At 41.0% G+C, this 13,707-nt stretch overlaps 1 protein-coding gene across 2 annotated transcripts in view; it reads left to right on the top strand.

The window, feature by feature from the left end:
* The window catches only part of ADAMTS3 (ADAM metallopeptidase with thrombospondin type 1 motif 3), a 127,619-nt gene that overhangs the window by 18,705 nt on the left and 95,207 nt on the right, over nucleotides 1–13,707 (top strand). The gene's annotated exons all lie outside the window — the stretch shown is intronic.

Below are 13,707 nucleotides of genomic sequence, written 5' to 3'. Positions count from 1 at the left end.
ATTTATCAGCATTAACAAATTCAAGATAATACAGATCTAAAATGTGTTTAAATCTACTAGGTAATAGTTATGTATGTATCTGTCACAAGTCGTGAGGACTACCCCAGCCTGGTTTTATTAAAAATCACTGTAGCTGTTTTGAAGATCCTGAGACAGGTCACAGTTTTCACATTTTAAGGGAAGTGTTACATCAACACAAATGCATTTTCTGGACCTCTGTTGCAGGAGAGAGCTTTGTATCCCTGGCTTTGTCAGGAAAGAAGGTACTTGAAGTACAAACCTATTGAACGATTTTCTTTGGTATTTAATTGCCCTTTAATCCCTTCCCCACTCAGTCCTTCTGCCCTTCTCCAGTAAAGCCACTGCTGTCTTTCTGCCCTCTTCACACACAGGTTCCCCACTCAGGTGTTGGAATGTGACTGTATGAACATCATACATAGAGAGAAGCCTTTTGCTTCTCAAGGGTAGTGTGGCAGCTAAAATTGAAAATAGCAGTTATTAGGTTTTTAGTTTAGTTTAAAAATATTTTTCATGTGGCATATTTTAAGGAAGTCTGTGTAAAAGTAGTATATTTTAAGTCCATGTGTACCAATCTGGAGGTGTTGTGTGTCTTAAAAGGTAGAATGACTGTTCTTATCTCTCTTTGCTTACTCTTCGTGCCACTGCTGGAGTAGCTTACAGAGGTGAGAAAGTGGTTAAACTATGAAAGGGATGCTTGTTTATGGCTATGAATATGTGAAAATAAACATCTTGCACGCATGGATTTGGACAGTTCTGAGTTTGTTCCAACAGCATGTCCCTACAGAACAGTTGTGGGTTTACAGCCATTCTTCAGCTAATCTTAACAGAAAATAAATTTTACAAAGCAGCTCCTTTGTCCTGGTATGTAGAGTACACCTATATTAGGCTTTCTGTGGTATGGGTGCTCTGCAGAAGAAAAAAAAGGTTGCCCTATTTCTGTGTAATCCAACAGAAACATTTTCCCTTAATTTCACCCTCAAAATATCACTGAGTCTGGTCCTGAGTCCAGATTTTTCCAGACTGTGCAGAGCCAAGGAGGTGCACATATGGATGCTGAACACTTCACAGCCTCTGTCGGAGGCAGCAGTGGGTGTGATGAAGTTGGCATTACTAGTGCTGGCTTTGATGTCACATCAGTATTTGATCTAAAAACTGACCAATTTTTAGTGTCCTCATCCTGGCACTTTTTTTTTCTTAACCTCTTTCATGAATAGCAACACAGTGTGAAATTCAGTACTCATTTCATCAATGTTTATTCCATAAGTGTTGCTGCATAGTAAATTAACTTCTGCTGGCATTTGTGATTAGGTAGTATGTTGCTGAAAAATGAGGTTAGTCTGAGACTTGAGCTGCTTCTACTTACTGGAAGAAGTTTCCTTAATCTTTCAGGGTTTAGCAGCAGCTTGCTGTAGCATCCCAAACTGCATCTCAGTCTCCTCAGCATTAATTTGCAGTCGCTTCATGGTGAAAGCAATGATGAAGTGTATTGTAGGATGCATCCTTTGATGCTCTTCTCTTGCTGACACCATACCTTCTTCTTCTGGTGTCCAAGACAGAGAGCAGGACCTACAGGGACAACATTCCCTGTCTGAGGGGAGGCAGCAGGCAAAGGACCCCCCTGCAGCAGGAGGCTTTGGCCGCTGAAGCCTGCTGCTCTCCTCTGTGGCACTGCCACTGGGATCCATCCTCCAGGTTTCAGCTCTTTCGATCAGAAGCAAACCAGAGGGCGATGTGACTTCCACCTCTTTTCCTGCACTTTTTAATGTGGTTCATCTTGCCTCTCTTTTGTTGACTGGTATCAGAGCAGGGATTGCAGAACAGCAGAGGGACTCATCCATTCTTGTTAATGAGAAGTATTTTGATGATGCCTTTAACGAGGCTCCCTTAAGGTTCCAGAGAGAAGAAATGCTGTGCCAGAACAGAAGCAGCCTTGCTAGCCTGGCTCAGGTTCTCCCACGCTCCCCTTGAAATCATTGTTACAAAATGTGTTTGCAGAAACCTTAGGAGACCATAGTGCAAGCTGACCTTGCCCCTCAGGACATTCCTTTTCATCACCTGCTTTGCTTGTAGAAACAAGATAGCTGGAAGTTAAGATCATCTTTTCCTTTGTGGTTTACATGCAATTCAGGGTGGACACAAGGAGTATAATAGGCAAGGGAGCTCTGCATGCATGTTCATGGACACCACCGCATGTGTGTCTTGCAGGACCATCCTGGAAGTAGTCATTGGTCACAAATAACTTTCAGTCAGTACCCATGTATAGAGAGGTTACACCATCCTGATGACAGCCTTGTGTAGTCTCTGTTTTGGGAACTGCTTGCTCATCTGTCATATTTTCATTCAACAAAAGTAAATTAATTTCTTGCCACAACTGAGTGGCTTGGGAACAGTCATCCTCAAATGACAGAAATTACTAACAAGGCACTTTTCTGGCAGTTTCGATGTTAAGATCTAATAGATATCTCAAATAGGTCAAAATTATATTTTGCCCTCTGGGTTTCATGTCACTTTGTAGTTCTGGTCCCTTGGAGCAGATGGCCTCTGAATTATTTTCTCTGACCTAGAACTTCATGTGGAGACCTGAGAGCCATGATTGTCTGAGATTTGTCCCATTCTTCTGATGGCACTGGACTGAAGAAATGAGCTGCTGAAGTAAAATAGTCTTGGAAATACCTTACCTTGTTCTCATGCTGGCTCCAAACTCTCCTGTTTTCTTTTCTCTCTCTGGAGCTTATTTCTTCAGTCTAGGACAAAACTTAGAATGTTACATGGGATGGAAACTGTGCATATTTCTCATGGGACATAGAGATGACACAAATAATCAGCTCATCACTTTCCTTCATCTCTAGCTCCCTCTGAAAGATCACCTGGGCAGTGAGGAGTGATTTTAGTGGATGGTGCTGTACAAGGTGTGCACTTTTTTCTTGGCAGGCTGAAAGGGTATTTTCCTCTTGGGAGTCACTTCTGCAGATGGATTCTCACAGAATGAAGTTAAGGTTGGAATGAATATGGGAATAGTTTCCAGCAGACTGCTCTTAAAGTTGACAACACTGTCAGGTTTTGAGGTGGTCTTGGGCTTCTGCCCAATCGAACTATCTCTGTCCATATTTTTTGCAAGAATGTGTTGTTTTATCCATCAGCAACTGTATCAAATGCAGCTTCATCTGTGGAAGGATCTTTTTATTTGAAGGATTCTTTTTCAGGTAGGATTATTTCCATCCTTATACTGTGCAGGGAGTTAGGTGATCTGGGAAAAAAAATGAGGGAAACAGACAGAAAAAATCTGTGAATACATAAGGCTTCCTTTATTGCACTGAATTGGTTCCCTTGATTTACATTTACAGCTGCACTTAGTAGCTTTCTGTTTGTCTTTTAAGATTTTTTTTTTTTGAAGTCCACATAAATTGTAATAAATGTCTGCTGAGATGTTTTGAGTGAATTGCTGAGCCTGTGTTCTGCCATGACTGATGTGAATAAGAGCTGAAAGCCCTCCCCATCTGCTGGCACCTCAAAGGGGGACAGTTTTATTTCCTCAGGTGTGACTCCATATAGCAAATGTTTAGAGCCTAGGAGAGTTCATGCCTTTTTCACCTGCTAGAGGATCACCCAGTCACAAGTCTTATGAAAGTTTTAGGACAACAATCCCTTTTTAGTTGGAGCAAAAGATGATGTTTTCTTGGTAGCAGAGAACACCCATCTCTTGTGGGAAAAGGCTCTTTCCAAATCTGCACGAGATGAGATTTTTTTCTCACCTCACTGGTAAGCTGCAATAGCTGCTGACAAGAGCAGTGAGCTTTTCTTCTACCTGAGTGGAGAAATTTTATGGATAAATGCTTCATTCTGAAAACTAGCCTCCTGGCTTCTGTGGGATCTGTAGCCACAGATGCACTCAGAGGAATGGGGGAAATGCTCCTTGTTTGGTGCCTTTGGAAAGGGGTGGGTTTTACCTCTGCTGTGTCCAGGGAAAGGCATTATTTTAGTGTCTCATTAGTGCCATACTATGTGTTTCTGTAGCTTTTGGAGGAACTTGGTTACTAGACAACTTTTGTGGTCTTCTTCCCTGGACTATATCCATTCAAAAAAAGGTGAAAGTGATTTAGCTTTTTACGGAATGGGCTCATAGGGAGCAGTTTACAAACATTTTTTGGTAACTGGAAGTAGAGTTTTGATATTTAACTTAAAACACGGTCTCCATTTATTCTGTGTTCATGAGAGGGTGGCACAAGGTTATTAAATAGTTGAAAGCAAGGGTGAAAGTAGAATCAGTCCCATCTCTTTGACAGTCCTGCATAATTCCTTATTATTCAGTTATGGAGAGCTAAGATGACTGGCACCAAAACTGCTGTGTTTTTTAGGCAGCACTTCACTAATATTGATTTTTTTTTTCTAGGCTTTCTGCATGTCTTGTGCTGTAGCAGCACCAGTGAACATGATGTCCTGCCTGAAAATTCACATTTGAAGCAAGTGAAAGTAACACTGGTTTATGATACAAAAGAGAAAGCAGGTTAGAAACTAGAAAAACAGCCTTAACTGGAATTCACAGAGAGGCATAACTGTTTAGCTGGCTTTGAATAATATTTCACCTGATTGTAGAAAGTTGAAATTCCTGAGCGATCATCTGCATAACAAACTGCCCAGGCTTTTTGCCTGAACAAAGAGTCCATTGGAAACAAATGGCTGGATGAACTGGTGTTGCACCAAGTGATGCAGCAACTGGATTTTCAGAAGCATCAGCACTAAACGGGCAAAGTGCTGCTCACATGCTGGGAGGTACGAGGTAGAGGAAGAGGCTGCTGCCTTCCTGTCAAACACGTCTGAGCATCCAGTGATCTGTTGGGGATTTGGAAGGAGAAGAGGAGATTAAGTCAGTTCAGGCTGGCATTTGAGTGATGTGAATTGATGACATCCAGGTTGCCTACATACTCTTTAGATGGCAAGGATTTAATTTGGGGGGCTTCCTGGGGCCTCTTTGGAATGTCCAATAGGAAAAGCTCCAAACTCTTCATTTAGGAACTTAAGAACTACCCCAGGTTTGCCAAAAGGCGTATGTGCTACAGAATCACCGATTAAGTGCCACAAGTGGAAAATATGGTGCTAGGAAGTCTAACAGTGGTGCTAGTCTCATTTTTTCTTTCTAGATTGGAGAGAATATCTGAAGGTGAATTAAGACACTTCACAGTATGTTGTTATTTAGGTGCAAGTGAGAACAGACAGTTTGCATTTTAAGCTGCACTGGTAATGCTAATGCTGAATATGGAGGTGTTTTGATTAGGTAGTCTTCCCTAGAAAAGGATTTAGGAACAGGTGTCTGTAGAAAGTCTGCATGAAAAAGTTGTGACTCATCATAAAACTAAAATGTCCCAACTTTGATTGTCACAACTTACAGGCAGGTATTCACAGTTTATTTCTGAGTTTGACAAATTGCTTATGACAGAGTGTGGTTTTATGTGTAATTCATCCCTTTTAATCAATATATTTAGGGGCTTGAACTTCTATTCACAGGTTAGTGTAACACACCCCATTTTGCCCTGTCTCATGAGACCAGGAGCAGAAAATGGGACCGGTAGTACAGAGCCCAAAGCATGCTGTGAAGCTGAAAACTGGGCACGTGCATGTTGCCCCTGTTTGCAGCTTCTCTGCTCTAGGTACTGCTGCTCTACTGGTATCTTCCATTTAAAGTGTGAAGACCTACTCAGAGGTCAAGAAGGAGGTTTTCTTGTACCACTTCCCTGTTTGATGTGTAGAAGATAAGCTGGCAGAGGTGCAGAGCTATCAGTGAGTGGGTCTGAGCTCCTTCAAGTGATACTGTGCCTGGCATAGGTGATTTTAAAAAAAAATATGTTCTAAACAAATCACTGGTGACTGAGTGCTGCTCCGGGTATCTGTTTTGTAGCTGTTATTGAATCACACCTTTTAGTCCTGGCTATGCATTTTCACAAAACAGTACTTTTAAGGCCGTTCGACAAAGAATTTCCTTTGTGGATTTTTGCTTTTTGTTACCAAATACTACTTAAATTTTTTATTCGTGGAGACTCACAGATAACAGTTTGTAAAATAACCCAAGCTTAGTATAATTACTAAGTAAAAACCTTTTTAATAGTTTTAGTAATAAAAACCAGATTGCCTAACTTTTGTGTACCCTTGATAACGCACATAGCACACATGAATTGGGATCTGATTCATGTTTTGCCTTCACATATCACATGTGGTAAAGTATGTATCTCAGTAAAAGAAAGTAAGTAGATACTGAAATAGTCAACATTCTCAAAGCTTAATCCTTGTCATCCCTGTCAAAGTTCTTATTGACTGTAGAGTTTATACTGAATTTGAAATTACTTTTTGTAGGTAAGAGATAAAAAGCCGTATTCAGTAATGCCTTTTTTGATGTTCCTTGTTGATTCGGTGCTGTACTTGTATCTGGAATTTGACCTAAGAGCTGGATGGTCTGAGGTTTGCAAAGGGGGCAAGAAAAGAGACTGGAAAGAAAATACTGCTCAGGGTTATTGAAAAAAAATGAAAAAGTGGAATGCAGACAAGATAGGTTTGTGTGTTGTAGGAACTAATCATCGGCATAAAAGTTCCTACCCTTTTCAGAGGGTCACACCGAAACTCTAATCATTGCTCTCTGACTCAGGCTCTGAAAATAAGTTTGACACGCCTCCACTAGAAGATCATAGAGTTGATGTCAGTGTTGGATGGAGATGTTCAGCTTTGTCTGTCTTCCACAGTGCTGAATGCTCTGTGATGGTAAAGTGTGGTGTATAACTGGGGAGATGGCAGCATGGGACCCTCATCAGCCAGCTAATGAATGCTGTGTGGGCAGAGTGGACCTCATGGGTACCACAGCATTGCTTAATGCAGTAATTGATGTTAATCAGTATCTGGAATGTTTGTAATTTGTGATAGTTCTGTCACATCATTCGTGACTGATGCATGTGCATTGCAGATAAATAAAAATTGCTTTTGAGGGCCACAGTAGTCATGGTGCTGCTGACCTCAAGTGTCCCTTTTTCCATCCTCCTGATCATGAGATGTTAACATTTTGGGATTCTTACTTTAAGGGAATTCCTACTTTAAGGACAAAGCGTTTTGTCTGCCAGTTTTGCAGTTAAAATGGATCTGTGTAGGTTTTCCAAGAACACATTTTTCCACATAAAATCTAAGTTTATTTTTTCTTTTCACTTTCATATAACTTGTAAGGGGTTCTATTGATTTTTCTTAGACTTTCTGAAAGAGGAAAAAAGAAACCAAACATTTGGATTAAAACCAAGCATGAGAAATCTTGGCATAAAGGAATTTACTTATGTATGTTTATAGAGGAGGCTAAAAAGCTCCTGTGGAATGACCCAGTAAGATGTTTCCATTTTCTTCTGTGCAAATTCAACAGAATTTGGTTAGTTCAGTGGCTCTTCCGAATATCTTTTGCTCCTTAAAGTGGTGTGTCAATTAGTGTATTTAGAGCGCTTTGGTTCCTTGGAGGAGCAAGGAGAAATTGAGGGAAGGAATTCTGCTTTCACAACAGATATAGAGATGAACAAGGAGTAATTGTAAGCCCTGTACGTGTTAAATGAGGTTGCAGATTTCTGCAGGAACATCAGTCTATTTTTATTCTCCATCCTGGTATCCTGTTTATTGTAGGTCATGCCTTTCACTAAGAGATTCTCACCACCAGCTGAGGACTCCTGGATTGTACTGGGCTGTAGGGTTTGGAGGAATGTCTTTGTTCAAGCCTGCTGTTTCTGCTGTGGTTTATGTTAATCATGGCACTGATTAACGACCTCCTTTTAAAAAAGAGACATGAAAGACACTCTGTGTTTCTGATCTGAACCAATATCGTTTAATTCTCTGTCCTCTCTATTTCATCTTTTACTGTATTAATGGACCATTTAGACATCACAATCCCCTCATTGCTTTCTTAGTTCTTACTTTTCTACTACGTTGCAAAATGGTCAGTTGTGCGTGGCTTTTGACTAGATTACTAATGTAGTTTGACACTGCTGTGAGAAGTAATCTTAGTGATTTACTATTATTATTATTATTATTAAGATTAGACTGAGACTGCTAGATGTTTATAAAACTAAGAACATGTTTGTATTTAAAATTACTTTATTAGCCAAAGGAAAAAGTATCCTTAGTTAAGGAAATGGGTATTGTTTCTGGTCAGCTTGACATTTGGTATTTTCGTATGAGTGTATCTCAGCTTCTTATTCCTAAATTGTGTCCGTAGTTTGGAAGAGGATATTAAACATTCCTATGTTTTCATGCTGTTTCTGAGTTCTCGTCCTGGTATTCAGTCGCACAAATAATATTTTTCTTTGTAGCCGCAGAAGATTTTTTTTGTTTTCGAAGCCTGGCATTAGATGGTTACTGACAAACTTCCATGGTATGGACAATTCAGCTGGCTATGTTGTAATGCTCTGAGACATTCTTTAGTAAGAAAAATCTTAATGCTGCTCTATGCTCTCTGTGTTCAATAGCCTTCAAGAACTGAGACTAAAATGATTCAGGAGCTCTTGCTTTAGTTCTGAAGTGCATTGCCAGGAGTTCTGCAACACGCAAAACATGCAATGTAACATGGACTTTATATCACATTGATCTTCTGAAGAGGAAAAATGAGAGGCTGAATTTCGACGTGCTGTACTAGAAATAACTCAAGGGGTGCCAGTGCTGAAGAAGCCAGCAAGTCTGCATGCTCTACCTTAAAGCCCAGAGCCCTGGAAGCCTTGGAGGGGTCTGTGGGGACTGGAGGCCCAACTATGGGGGAGCTGTGAAGCTCCTCTCTCCTTCTGTGGGCACTCAGCAAATGTATCAATAACATCTGTTTCTCAAAATGTGCAGAGTACTGCCATATTACTTTTTTCCAGCATTCTTCTAATGTGTAGTATTTTTTTTATATGCCAAGTATGTTGAGGCCATAAATACTTTAACATGCAGTAGATGTGCAGTGAGAGAAATATGTCCTTTTGGACAGCTTTTCCCCTTCCATGCCAACCCTGCGAGACAGACCTCGGCAGGGGCCTGAATTGCCTTACGTGAGTGAGGAGCAGGCTCTGCTGGAGGTGCGGGTGGCAGTCTCTAGGCAACAAACCCTCCTTGGTTCATGGCACTGTCTCCTGGATTCACAGATTCCTTCTGAGAACATTTTGTTATCTGTGTACCTTGGTCTGCTCATAATTTCATGTGGTGGCAACTTAATTTATATCAGTATCGTCAAAATGTTGGTATGTCATGTTTTCAGCTGCACGAGCAAATGCACAAGGGAAGGGCTTGTTTGATCAGCATCAAAGAGCAAGGCTGTGTGTCCAGCTACCATGTCCATGCTGCAGGCTTTTCAACTCTCCAGCTGTTTGTCTGTGTGGTTCTAGGTCTTTGCTTGTTCATTTCATTTTCTGTCACCTTCATTTTTTTAAGCCTACTCAAGCCATGAAAGATTGTTCATACCAGTTCCCTTTTCTCAGGGAGCACACACAGCAGTGAGGAATTGGGGTCCTGGCAGGGTCAGGGACAGCCCAGGAGCTGCCCACTCTGTCTCCATGGTCTGTCCTGCAGATACAACAGCTTGTTTTATTTTTCCTTTATCTGCAATACTGATAGCAGTGTGCAGTGACACAGACTGTGGGCAGAGTGATGGCCTGTACCTTCTTCTTTGATTTGGCTTCTCTGCATTTTTAATGAATTTGAATTTTGTGTAATTGCTTGGAATTTGAAATGAATGCAGTTTATGGTCACTTTGGTAAGCTTTTTATATTTATACCAAATCCTCTACGTACTCTATGTATTTTTTCAAGTACCTGTAGCAACTTTTATTGGATCAGTACTATATATTGTACACAACATTGTGATAAAAATAATTCAAACCACTGAGTCTAAATTACTCAGAAGTGTCATAAGTAGAAGAAAGTGTGTGATATTTGTTTTCACTCTATTTTGATTAATAATTACAAATATTTGGCCTATGCAAGTTAGGCAAGTAAAAACTACAGAAAGAAGAATAAATGGAAAAAGATTTAAAAAGTAGCTAAGCATTACAGGTATCTCAGTAGTGTTACAAGCAGAAGGGCAACTCTTCCCTCGTTTGCCAGATGTGTGTTATATACAAGTAACAGGACTCGTGTACGTATTAAGTTACTTGACTCCATCTATCCACAGAAGTCTTTCTGAATGTATGACGTGCTGGGAGGGTATTATGTGGATGGCTGAGCTAATAATTTTTGTTTGGTACAGAGCACTAATATTGTGAATATTCACTATAAAAAGATGCTGTGGGAAGCTGGGCAAAGAGATTCTATATCTACTATATCTTTTTTCTACCAGGAAAATATATCTGTGCTGTCAGATATGCATATATAGGCATTCTGCCACAGGTCTTAACCCCAGCAGATGATGGAGATTCTTTAGTATCAGAGCAATACATGTGGATCCGTGTTAGCTTAGTCAATGAAGCTGCGGGACTTTGCAAATGTGTTTCTATTTGATAGTTCTGTTTAGTGGTAGACCATATTCTGATATTCCTTCTTTATTACTGTTGTGTTTGCATGATATGGTGTTTGCTAAAATGTGACTCCTTTTTTCTGTGGGTGTCAGGAGTTGATTGCTTAGGTTAGTGATATACAATTATCGCAACAAGGTAATAGCTCACCCCACTATAGTGATTTAACAGATGCAATATTTGTGCGTGCTTTACACAGTGCATATGCTCAGGTAAATGACCTCTCCGAGTCACCACAGCAAAAAACTGCATCAGGGATGGGCTGCTGGTACTGCAACACCTCATGTAACTTTCTCTTTGTCTCCACTGTTGTCAGGAGCTGGCTGGCCTTTCCCCCCACATTCAGTGGTGTGTGTCTGTGGCATGATGAGGCAGACTGAAAGGCCTCTTGCAGAAAGGCTATAGCTAGCCATCAGTCCCGGATCTACTGGAATGATTTGTCAAAATCCTGGCCCAATTTCTACTTTTTTGCATGAGTCAGGTCATGCCCAGTTAAAAAAAAAAAAATTGTAGAGTGAGTGAATTCTCCTGCCAGCTTAGGTATGTAGCCCTGGTTTATGTAGCACAGTTGTATGGTTTTTTGTTCGCTTATCTCCTCCTTTAAGCTTCTCAAACATTTTATGCTCCCTAGTATGACTCCATGCTGGGGTGTATGGGTCCCTGTCCATGGACCATGGGGTGCAGCAGGGCCCTGCCTCACTCAGGCTCAGAGTCAGCTTGGCTGCCTGATCCGTGAGATAAGGTACCTGTTTGCAGCAGAGGCTTAAAGACAACGCTGTCCGTGTGCCACAAAGTAACAGTCTGCACTTGTAATGATGAGTTAGCATCAGATCATGCTGTGTGATGTATCTTGTTGTGTGCTCGGACCTAAATAAAGGGATGTGTACTTCGCACATGACTGAGTTCTGGAAAATAACACTCCAGCATATCAATTCCAATATACTCTCCAGTTGATAGTTGTGAACTGAAAGAGGGGCATCCTGGGGCAAACTCTACAACTTCAGAAGTTTCTGGTATATTTTTGCAGAAGAAACCCAGAGAATCAGTTGATTCTTGACAAAATATGGATCCCACATGGCTTGAGAAATGGCATCCACCCAGTGAACTGAAGATATAATCCTGGAGCTACAAATGTAGGAAACTTCTAACCGATTTCCACCTACTGTAGCTCTGTTTTGGTGGAGGCAGGCAAAGGGAAATGTGCTGCAGGCAAAGCATCCGTCTTTGCTTTTATTATTCTTCCAATAAATCAACAAGTGTTCAATGAGGCTCCAAAAAGTTTTCGTCTTTGGATTAAAAAAGTGAGCAGCAGGTAGCTGTGACGCAGGTTTTGCACAGTCATTGAACTGAACACACCTTAAACTAACAGGAGATGGTGAAAGGTAGTAGTGTTTTTGTGCTGAATCTGTGTTTTTAGACGAGGCAGCACCTTTTTTATAAAAGCATGTTTATATTGACTCCTTAAGAAGTTTAGACTGGAGAGCTGTTTCCAGAAACTGCCCCCTCCCCTTTTGCCAAGTCACATAATGTTTGTCTTGGCAGGATGCAGTGTCTGCTTGGCTGGTGCTGGGATATTAAATTGAGGGAACACAGAGCTCTTGGTGCTTTTCAATAGGGCTTCTATTTAGTTAGTGGCAGGATAGAGCTGTCAGCCACTTGTGATTGTCCAATAGGGAAGAAGGCAGAAATAATAGGGGTGGGAGAGAGCCCTGGAAACATTTTTCAATTTAATTGATAGAATGATCAGAAAAAAGCATTTTCTGGAAGGTACCAGCTTTGTGTTGGTTTGATTGTTGAGTCCTTTTGCTGCATTCTGGCTCTGTTAGCGTTGATGGTGGGTGAAATAAATGATGACTCCAGCTCAAACTACTTGGATTGCTGCAACCAGCTTCCTCATTTTAACTTACCACACATGGAGAATCTGTTAAGTTTTGTTAAGAGCTGAACAAGTGATTTGTGGCCTAAAGTGAGAATAGATTCAGATACCCCAGTTCTGACACTTATGGATGCTCTACATATGTCTGCATTCCATTTTAAGGCATATGCAGTGATTGATTCTTTCATTTAGCTGCTGTGTAGGAAACCAGGTTGCTGGGAGTCCATCCTAGGTGCTTGTAGGTAATACTGGTGGAAGGTGAAACTAGACTCTGCACATGCATTGTCCCTCTTTGTTACATAGCACCTTTGTTGGCCTTCATGAAAGAGAATGTTCCTCAACTTCTCTCAGTCATATAAAGCCCTCTTCTACCTCCACCAGGAGCTCTGAAGAATGGAAAGGAGAAAAAAGAAAGAAAAAAAAAAAAAAAAGTAGAGATATCTCTGGGTGGGGAGTAATTCCTTTGCATTTTTGCAAGCTTGGACAATGTGTCACTGTTTGTCTTCTTCTACTGACTTGCTGCTGCCAGTATCCTACTTCTCTTCCTTTTGTTCAGAAGGAGCATGTCTAAGGACTTGGTTGCCTACACTGTTGCACTTGCAGAAATGTCTTGGTTTTGGAGCAGATGACAGTTGCAGAAGGTGAGACAGGAGGGCTAATATGCCGTGTTTACTTGTAGTTAGCCTGAGAGCCCCCTGGTCACATGAAAGAAGAGCTTTCTTCTCTGATTTTAAGGACAGATGTCAAGATGGTGGAGGAACCTCTTCCTAAGTGGGCTTGTTTTTCCTCTTTGAACACAAGCTGCCATCCTTTATAAGCCATCATACATACTCATAGAACAGCAAAGTATTTAATTTCACAGACCTACATCTATTTGGGCCCTACACTCCTGACCTTAGGTAGTTATAGTCCCTTTGCTTGCACTCAGATGACAATTGATTGGAACAGTTGTTGGCTCCAGAAGTCTTATCATACATCTTGCAGACAAAACTTGTCTGTGTGTTTTTATCCATGTCCTCACCCCTGGGTTGCAGTCATTAGATTTAGATCTTAGTCTTCTAAGGAAGCAACTTCATCCTCCTTGAGCGCAGTCTCTCCCCTGAAACAGAGGCACCTGTCTTAGTTCTTATGCTTTACTCTCACACATGCCACATGGCTCTAGGAGCAGCCATGTCACAACTTGTAAATATTTCAGTATTGTGTTTCTGAGTAGCTCAAAGCAGCCTGACATGTTCAGTTCTCCCACTGTTCAAAGCTGGCTTAGGAGAAAGAGCTGCTATTTAATGCTTCAGTTCCCCAGAGTATCAGGTCAGCATTTTAG

The sequence above is a fragment of the Patagioenas fasciata genome, chromosome 4 (assembly GCF_037038585.1).
Source record: "Patagioenas fasciata isolate bPatFas1 chromosome 4, bPatFas1.hap1, whole genome shotgun sequence".
Classification (NCBI taxonomy): Eukaryota; Metazoa; Chordata; class Aves; order Columbiformes; family Columbidae; genus Patagioenas; species Patagioenas fasciata.
The sequence above is the reverse complement of the archived record's forward strand: the minus strand, read 5'-3'. Positions and strand labels throughout refer to the sequence as shown.